This window comes from Oreochromis niloticus, unplaced genomic scaffold (assembly GCF_001858045.2).
Source record: "Oreochromis niloticus isolate F11D_XX unplaced genomic scaffold, O_niloticus_UMD_NMBU tig00002041_pilon, whole genome shotgun sequence".
Classification (NCBI taxonomy): Eukaryota; Metazoa; Chordata; class Actinopteri; order Cichliformes; family Cichlidae; genus Oreochromis; species Oreochromis niloticus.
In genome coordinates this window covers 12,727-23,093 of record NW_020327543.1, presented here as the reverse complement: position 1 = coordinate 23,093, position 10,367 = coordinate 12,727, and the positions used below count along the sequence as shown (strand labels likewise).

General features: G+C 40.5%; 1 long non-coding RNA gene and 1 pseudogene across 1 annotated transcript; both read left to right on the top strand.

Moving 5' to 3' along the window:
- Positions 1–438: 438 nt before the first annotated feature.
- On the top strand, positions 439–1,994 carry LOC106097588 (uncharacterized). Its single transcript, XR_001223776.2, has 2 exons — positions 439–1,274; positions 1,912–1,994. It is a non-coding gene; the product is annotated as an uncharacterized LOC106097588 (long non-coding RNA).
- Positions 1,995–6,047: 4,053 nt separating this feature from the next.
- On the top strand, positions 6,048–9,717 carry LOC100699894 (uridine 5'-monophosphate synthase-like; annotated as a pseudogene).
- Positions 9,718–10,367: the final 650 nt, after the last annotated feature.

The following is a 10,367-nucleotide window of genomic DNA, read 5'->3' as shown; positions in this document are numbered from 1 at the left end:
ACACGACTTCCTGTCCACGTGTCTGTGCTGTGAGCCGCCATGAACAAACTGTTTACATGTTTTGATTCCACTTTTTGCTTTTTCTGCTATGATCCAAAAGCTCTGTGTGTCTTAAAGAAACACACAGAAATACTTACTGGCTTCAATCATCTGTCCTTTTATTATTTATTTAATCTATATTTAACCAGGAAGATCTCAGTGAGATTAAAACATTTTTCAAGGGAGACCTGCAGCAAGTATCTCACAGTCACAAAAATGACACATATAGACACAATCAGGAACAACACGCAAAAATCAATATAAATTCAGTAAAAAGTTAAACCCTCCATCTGTCCTTAAAAGTAGTGAAAGAGCTGGATCTTGCATCTTAAACACGTTGCTCTCATCTATTGTTCTACATTCTCATGTTTTGTTTTTCTTTACACACAATGAAATTGTGGGTTTTGTTTTTGATTTGGTTAAATGCAGCTTTTGCAGAGAAACGATGAAAATGTTTTTGACTGTTGTGAAAACTGAAGTGGCTCTAAATCAGTTTTAGTAACTCTGGGATTCTCAAATTTGTCCTCACAGAGAAAAACCAGTCTGCATCCATCTTCCACTATCATCTATTTGCTGCATCCTTTTTGTCTCTGTTATCTGTGGGATTAACAAAATAACTAGCAGCTGCTCACCTTTTACTGCAAACAGCTCTACAATAAAGCAGGTCACCAGTAGAGAAAGAACTTGACCTCATGTCCAATAACTAAAAGTATTAATTTTCTCACAGATTTTGTTTTTCAAGAGAAAAAAGCAAAATTAAGTAAAACAAAACACCCACAAAAACCCACCAATCCAACATTTTGCAGCTATTTTCAATGCTGATTCTGTTCTCTGTCTTTAATCCTGCCCAGAAACAGACAATCTTACATTTGCACTGTAGCCCTAAACCCTTCTACATATCACCTCATAGAGGTTCAAATGAAAATATAATCCAGCTGTCCATTCAGACAAATTAACTATGTAAGACACACTCACATTCTGGTAACTGAGAAATGCACGTACCCATCTGACCCATCAGAGCACGGACACTGGACAAATGGGACGTCCTGTGGAGTCTGAAACAGGACGTTGGCAGCAGATCAGTGAATCAGACTTGTTCTGCTGAATCTTGATTTTGTTGTTGTTGTTGTTGTTGTTGTTGTTGTATTCCTCAAGCCATTTCAGAGCAGCTGATGGAGTGTCTGAATTGGTCTGGATGGGTGCAGCATGTCAATCTAAACCTCACCTAATTCAGGGTCAGTGGGTCAAATGTTAAACACCAGATAACTGACTCCATTCATGTCAAATTTATGCTCCCATTTTAATTTTTTAACCCTTTGATAATGTTTATAGTTGATATCCAGTCAGAGACATATTATTTTTTCACCTGCTGAATTTTGTCAGTTTTCTCACCTACAAAAACATTAAGAACAAATAATGAGGCTTTGTTAAATATGGAAGCTGCTTTCTACAACTGGACATAACTGTGGCACAGAAATACTCAGATTACAGCCCTGCTGTCAGTGTTTGTGTTTACTTGCATTACTTGTATTGTGTACAGTTCACACAGACTTTTATTTGTGGACCATAAATCAGTCAATGTTAGGACCTTGGTTAGAAAGCTTTGGTTATGTTTAACCCACAACAAAATAAAAGTAAGTTAGTGTGCTCCATGAAGTGAGTGCATCATTACTTGTATTTTAGTCTGAAAGCTGTAAATGATAAAGGTGAAGATTCATTATTTTGTGTAATGTCTTCTTATTGATGGACACACAGTTTTGTCTGTGTCTGTATCTTGTGATATCTGCTGATTGTTGACAGAAACACTTCAGGCTCAGCAGTGTTTCTATCTGAAATGCCGTCTCAAGAGTCACATGTCTCTGTTGACTGCAGGTATTTTCAACACCTGGCTGTGGCCTGAGGCAGAGGAGACACCGTGAGAGAGAAAATAGAGACAATAAAGTCCAAAAAACAAAGAAGGAAGCACTCTGCTGTTGACTCTCCTGCATCTGTCTCAGTGGGGAATCTAATGATGTTAATGCTGTGTTCACACATGCGCCTGCATCCTGTTGTCTCCTGCTGTTTGGGTTACAGACACAGGAAGCTGGAGAAAACCCCACAGTCAGCAAACAATGGACCAGGGTGTGATGTGCTGAGTAACAGTGAGTGGGTTTCTGCTTGAAACCTACAATTCAACAACATGATGCACACATTACTAAATCTTCCACAAACAGGCCACTGAACAGAGCATCTGTGGTAGGATGATAGAGTGTTGCCATGGTAATGCACAGGGGAGTGGTCAGACAAAGCACTAAAGGTGGACTTCTCCTTGAAAAGATGCATACATGCATTCACACAAAGACTCAGCCGCTCATGGCAAAAACACAGACAATAAATCTCCTCCTGTCCTTTACAACAACATCATGAAATAATCAGTGAGTTATATTGTTGTTCCACATTGAACAGTATAAGGATGTACCTCAGCATAAATCAGTTCTTATCAAGAAATATAAAAGTGTAACCATTACATTAGAATACAGCAGAACAGAAGCATGTAAAAACATCTGAACATGGATTAGTTGCTCTCTAAATAAAATGCTGCTTAACAAAAGTTTGTCTTTGTACGACTTTGTTCAGTCAGAAAGATTTACAGCAGAGCTTGTTGGTCCTGTGACTTCAATGTGTTTATATATTAGGACAGACTGAGCCTGTGGGTTTTAATTTGGGTCTTGTTGGTCTTGTTTTGTAACTTGTTGTAACTCACATCTGAACCGAGTTTAGCTTTTGTTTTGCAAATCAGCGACTCTAAAATGTAACTATATTCTGACTTTGGAGATACAGAATACAAATATAAAATAAATATAAATAAAAGTGTCAGGTTAAACTTGGAGGCCATTTTAAAGAAGTCTAGCCTGTAACCTCACACTACGATGAACGGCAACTTCATGCTGAAGACTTTAAAAATGTCCAAAATAGCTTCAGAAAACAAAAACTTATTCTCTTTTTGCATAACATGAGCTTTTTTGGTTTCTCCCCATCCACTGATCTCTGTCTCACATTCATTGCCAACATCCCTCACCCCTTCTTTATGTTAAGGTGTTAATGAAACATGTCTGCCATCAGGTTCATTTTAAACACAAAAATCTGTCAGAGCCCGACTCCTGCTGTTTCATCCCCTTTAACTTTCATTCCCCAAATGTTCTGTAATGTTCCCTGATCTCTGAAGCCACCTTTTGTTGCCATATCTGTTATTTCAAATGCATTTAGATCATGGTGGAAAGCATTTTGTGGGTCCCTCCATATCAGGAGAAAGAGGGAGAGTAAGTTTTGCAAAGCCACTTTTAAAGCCATGTAGTGTTGTTAGTGTACCACCAAAACAACTTTTAGCTCCAGTGGGTCAGTTTTACTGACATATACAGATATGACACCACAATAAAATCAGATTAAATAAAACTGGTGTGACAGTTTTTATTAGGGTGAATCTCCATTCTTTGTAGTGAAGTGTAATTCCCTTTGTTACAAGGGAAGCACTCCTGTAAGTGTCCTGTGTCTGTCTGTGGTCAGTGTCCTGCTGTTCTCAGAGCAGCTGATCTCTGAAACAGCCTTTCTTTCAAAGGATAAGAACTGTTACTTTTGATGTGCTATTGCATCTGCTATTAATCTTTAATTCACCATGAACGTGATGTGTCATCAGCAATTCAAGTACAAATTATAGACTCTATAAAAAAATTACAATTAAAAGCAGAACTGGCTCACCTAAAAATGTAACTGTCCTTTCAAAAACAAGTTGGAGAATTCACCATAATTTCCCAATGAATTACATTTTTTTGAATTCATTTTTTTTATCACTTGTTATTCAGGCATTTTGTTCAGTGCTATTTTACATTATTTTTGATGAATTTGTTTTTTATGTTGCTGGTGTCAGACTCTGAACCACTGTGGACTGAATCTTTGTAATAAACTGATAAAAACACATGGCTGTTGGTGAGACTGAATTCATTCCTAGTTATTTCTCAGGTGAGAATGGGACATGCTCTGCCAAACAGAATTATTATAGTTTTATAAAGTGTCTGAAGTTTCCACACATATTTTTATTTTCACTTCAAGTTTAGTGTCAGTCTCCAGGGTGGTTTACCAGTTTCAGTTTAGGTTTTATTGTTAGAAAATGTGCGTATTGCTTTCAGACTTCATTTGAATTCGACTGTCTGTCTATATATCTATATTGTAGTGGTCACATTCTGCACAGTAGTACAGTAATATAATGCAACAAGCCCATGACTCTCAGTTCAATTCAGTTTTATTTATATAATAAAACTACCCCCTTTGAACATGACTTTGTGACAATGGGAAGGAAAAACACCTTTTACCAGGATGAAACCTCAGACAGAACCAGGCTCTGAGAAGGGCAGCCATCTGCCATTGTAACCCAGTGTTACTTTGGTTATCTGATATTCAATATATATGTATATATCTATATTGGGTGTTCAGTTATAAAATGTTCTTTAATGATTTTGAGGTTTTTTTATTGCTATTGGTTTGCGGCTGCTTTACGACAGTCGACTGTGATAGTACATCCTAGCGGGAGGGGTTATGAGCTCACATGGCTTGTAGCTGTGCCAGAGAGCAAGCTTGGGTGAGCTAGCGGGGAATATCTCCTTCTGCAGTAGCCTTAAAAAAAGACTATTGTTCGTTCTCCTGCCAGACGCCTCGCTGCTGTGCTGCCTTACTGCTGTGCTGCCTCGTTGACTTGCTGTTGCGCTGGTGCCATTAAAGGATCGGCGGCTGCCATTCATTCATCCATCCAGACCTTGATTATTTGGACCGAAGTAGTCACACACACGCCCGCACTCAGTGCCATACACTCTCTTTATTTTGCTGGCCAGCTAACACCAATGTTTTATTTTCTTGTTGCATTCACAAAGACTACCCAAAGACATTTTGGTTATTGTCAAATAGACACTCTCTGATTACAGACTGAGGAGGTTGTGGTGTTACAACCCCAGGACTTAGAAAAAAAGACTCTTTGCACAATATATTCACTTGCCACCTGGTTAGAAGTGGCCATTGATAAAAATATATTTTTACTTCCTCTTGTCTTTGTTTGTATTGTATCCCAGGGAAGTTCTAAGTTGTTCAGGTTGAAACATTTGCACTTAGAGTCGGTTAAGTTTCCTTTGATGTATCAGTGTCAAGCTGATGTTTAAGAGGGTATGTTAAGGACGGATGTGCTCCAGTCCATCAATCCTTTAAAGTGTTGGACACCGATGGTAAATTGCCATCAGACCCTAAATAAATTGTCCTCTGCTGTTATCCATATTGCTTCACTCATTCTTTGGTGAGTAGACGTATTGGTTACACCATGATAATGTCAATGATAGAGGCATAACTGTCTTTTTAAGCATATTACCCAAAACCCTACGACATAAAAAGAAAGAAAGAAATTTCCCATATATGTTTTTATTATTATTATTATTATTATTATTATTTTATTTATTATTATCAGCAAACGCCATCATTTTGGATAGTTAACTATTTAAACCCTAAGAAAGACTAGTTTAAAAAGCCTCCTCCCTTATATGACCAAAACTCTTAAAGCCAAAACTATAACATGAAATATATTTTCTTCATGTGTGAAAAATCGATTTGAAGTTATTTTTTGAATACATAGCTTATTAATGTGTGAGACATCCGTGCTTTTATTTCGGAACTCCCACTGAAGCGGAACTTCCGGTCAGGGTGTATCTTTCTCGTTGATTCGTCCCATTCTTCATGTGCTGAAGCCTATCAGAGCTGAGGGGCGGGGCATCAGCTTGCCGCAACATTACTTATTCCAGTCTTTGTGATTTAACTTTCACAAACAACGATTCTTTCTACCAGGCTTCTTTACATATCCTCACTGACGTACGCAACATTTTATCTGTAAATATTAAATGCTCTTAAAACATACATTGACGCTTTTATTCTGAAACATTTGGCGGAAGGGTTCCAGGTAGCGCGAAAGCTTCGAGCAAGTTTTGAGGGCGAGTTAAAGTCCAGCTGAAGCTCGTGAATACGGAGAGCGTGGACGACGCTTCACTGCCAGTTTAATCCTGAAGCTCCACGACGTGAACGGAGTGAAGTTCGGAGAATACAAGCTGAAGAGCGGCCTGCTGGCTCCCATTAAATCGACCTGAGGGTGCTCGTGTCCCACCCCACGCTCATGAACCAGGTAACTACGTGCTGCCTTCATGACTGCACAACATACTGACTTCAGAACAGCTTAAAGCGACACCTCATTCACTTTCTGAAGGCAAACATGTCTGTGTAGGCACTCGTCAGTTCCTGTGTAACGTTAATACTCACGCGGTGTGTTTTACAGTAATTTAGCAGACTTAATGGTTGAGTTTCAGTGAACTCCTCCTTTCACACAAAATATTGTAAGACAGTTAAAACAGATAAGACTGGACCTGTCAGCAGCTAATCACTCACTCAAGCCTCAATAATCTTTATATGAATCAGCAGCTTTCTGCAGCAGCACGGCTCCTCTTCAGGTCACTCAGGATAAGATAAGGATGAGCAGTTCAAACCATTCAGCCTTAAACAGCTGATCATTTAAATGTATCAGCTTATTAATGAACATTTTATTAAAAGTTCATCATCTGCAGCACATCACTCTAAACTGTGCTCATTTTTCTCTTCTCTCCTTTATCTTATTTTTCCTTCCAGGTTGTGAGTCTCATCTACGAGCGAGTGCAAGAAGAGGGGCTGCAGTTCCACTCTGTGTGTGGGGCTCCTTACACAGCCTTGCCTTTGGCCACAGTGATCTGCTCACAACATGAACTGCCCATGGTCATCAGGCGGAAGGAGGCCAAAGACTATGGTGAGCTGCCCTCAACTGATCGCATTTTCAAAAGACTAACAGACTTATAGTCCACATGTTTGAAAAGCCTGATGCTTTAGGCTGTACCCACAGGTATCCAGTGCAGTCAGATAGTAAACTGTGTCTCTGGTACAGAACCTGTGTAAATCTAACCTATAAAAACAAAATGCAAACAGGAAAATAGGTCCTTAATCTTGCGTGGGATATTGTTGGTTAATATTTCCCAGTTTGAGAATAAGTGGTAGTTTGTCCTTCAGTATGGACTTGTAATTTGCCTTCTGTAACCCTGCTTCAGGAACCAAACGGCTGGTGGAGGGGTCTTTCCGTCAGGGGGACACGTGCCTGATCATTGAGGACACGGTGACCAGCGGCACCAGCATCCTGGAGACGGCTGAAGTGCTCTGCAAAGAGGGGCTGAAGGTCCAGAATCTAACGTTACAGCAAAGCTAATAATACGATCGTTACGCTGCACTGATGTCAGCAAGAGCAGCAGCACACAAGAATGACCTCTGACATGTTTTTATTCAAGGTGACGGATGCAGTGGTCCTAATGGACAGAGAGCAAGGTGGTGTGGAGATGTTGGCTTCAAAGGGAATCAAGCTCCATCCCATCATCTCCATATCTCAGCTGCTCCGTGTGCTGCAGGCAGCCGAACGCATCGACGCCCAAACCGCCCAGAGTGTCCACAGGTTCATCCAGGACAACAACAGGTACAACTTTACAGAGTTTTTCTCCCAGTGGGGCTCAAGTGTTTACTTGTGTTGCTTCACAATCCAGGAACAAAAAGTCAGTACAGTAACTCTGTCACCTTCACTCTCTCTCAGCCCCAAGAATGGCAGCGACTCTCCTGCCAGTAAGAAGCTGGAGCTCCGTTATTCAGACAGAGCCGAGTTACCAAGTATGTAGTCTTACAACTTTAATTATCTAAAGTTATTTAAAGTCCAAACAGAGACTGGTGGTGTTTTCTTTGGTTTCTCATTTTCTGTTCCTTCTTCATTTGTTCCTTCTTGTATCTGCAGACATTCACCCTCTAGCATCAAAGCTGCTGAAGATTATGGAGGAGAAGCAGTCCAACCTTTGTGTGTCTGCTGATGTAACCAACAGCGAGGAGCTGCTGCAGCCGAGTCGCTCGATCCAAAGATCTGCATGCTGAAGACCCACGTAGACGTCCTGGAGGTACAGCAGGATCAACTCAAACCTTCAATCTGTACATGTAACAGACAAGCTGATGGGTTTTTTCCATATGTGTTACAGGACTACACATCAGCCTTCATTCAGAAAGTGCAAGCCTTAGCAGAGAAACACAACTTCCTCATCTTTGAAGATCGCAAGTTTGCTGACATCAGGAACACAGTCAAGCATCAGTATGAGGGTGAGACCATTTCACACTTTCTTTTGGTCGTGTAAATTCAAGATGACATAAAATTGTGTTGTTTATATCCAAAGCATTTGAACGCTGTGATCTTCTGTCTTTTCTCCAGGTGGTTTGTACCAGATTTCCTCCTGGTCCCACATAGTAAACGCCCACGCAGTGCCGGGGCCGGGAGTGCTGAAAGGTCTGAGCGCTGCAGGAAAGCCTCTGGGCCGAGGCTGTTTGCTCGTAGCTCAGATGAGCTCCCAGGATCACTGGCTGCTGGTGAATACACAAAGGCTGCGGTGAGCACATCTGTGTGGGACTTGTTCTCAGTTTGTTTACATGTGCTTTGTGTTTCAGCTTACAGCTGTTTTGTGTTGCACAGGTGCAAATGGCAGAGGAGCACTCGGACTTTGTGATGGGGTTTATCTGTGGCTCCAAGCTCACAGAGAGGCCAGAGTTCATCCACATGACCCCCGGGGTGCAGATGCAGGCTGGAGGTAAATCTGACTGCTTCTGTTGAACATTTTCACTTTTATTCATAAATTCACAACAGAAGAACTACAAAGTGAGGTGTGCACAGTGTTGATATGAAACCCCCCGACTGAAGACACATGAATACACAGTGCATGCTTTTAATGTTACATCCCTTGTTGTTGTAACTCGTGGAGCCCCATCCTACACAGTCTGTACAGCTGAAGGTGAAGCCTGCACCGTGTCTGATCAGGAGATTCAGAGATTTGTGTGAAGTCGTTCTGTTTTTGTAAAGTTCAGGCCAAACTGCACCTCAGACAATCTTGAAGTCTGCTTTTTGCCATGACTCATTTCTAACACAGGGTGGTGCTGTAGTACATCAAACTAGCTATAGCTATTGCTAATCTCCCAAAGTCTGCAGCAGTCTCCCCCTTTAAACCCATTTCCCTTCTTTCGGTCTCCTTCCCCCCTTACAGGAGATTTGCTGGGCCAGCAGTACACCACTCCAGAGGAAGTTGTCCAAGATAAGGACAATAATGGATAACACCTCCCACCCGCTCCATGACATGCTGGCTGGCCACAGGAGCAGGTTCAGTGAGAGACTGAGATTACCCATAATGCACCACTGAACGACACAGGAAATCATTCCAGCCTGTGACCATCTCCCTGTACAACTCCTCCATCTAACACACTGTAAACACTGTAGTTACACCCTTTTTACACAAAAAACAAATAAAATGACAAAGTTCACAGGTTAGAGTCCAATCATATATATTCCACCTCTGTAATATTCTTTGTCAGTATTATTTATAATCATCTCTGTAAATATTTTATATTTATAATTAAAATTATAAAAGATTTGTATATATTACTGCTATTTCCTAAATTTGTAAACTCTGTAACATATTGTATATGTAAATAGTTTCATCTGTTACTGTCTTGGAGCAGCTGTAACTCATAATTTCCTCAGGGATTAATAAAATATTCTGATTGTGAAATAATTCTGACTCCAGTTTGAAAGTGCAGCTGTAACAGGACCTGTGCAGGTAAACTGTTTGTAGGCAGCGTGTAATGATGTACACGGTAATGTTTGCTTCTGATATCACATCAGTGTTTGACACTTGCAGCTTGTTCTTGGCAGGTGTGTATTTTACTGTTGTGAACAGTCTGTCGAGCGCTGTTGTGTTTAAATGCTGAACTGTAATCTACAAACAGCAGTTTCACATAGTTACTGTTTTTGTCCACGTGGCTGAGAGTGGTGTGCAGGACGTGGGTGATGCGTCCTCTGTGGATCTGTTTGGGTGAATATAGTGAAATTTGATGCTTAATTTTGCAGTGAAACTTGTTTCTTGGATGGAAAAGAGACTATATAGCAACAGCACAAGCTGCACATACTGGAAGAATACGTTTTATATGTCAGATTACACTGTGAGAGAACTTTAAGCTTTATACTGGTGTCAGTTTTTAAAGTGTTTTTGCACTTTTTGTGTGGATGCTTTAAGCATCCACACTATTGAGTTCCTGTTTCTCTTTATTCTTTATTGTGTGGATGCTGGTTAAGCATCCACACTATTGAGTTCCTGTTTCTCTTTATTCTTTATCTTTATTATTGTGTGGATGCTTTAAGCATCCACACTATTGAGTTCCTCTTGGGACTTCCG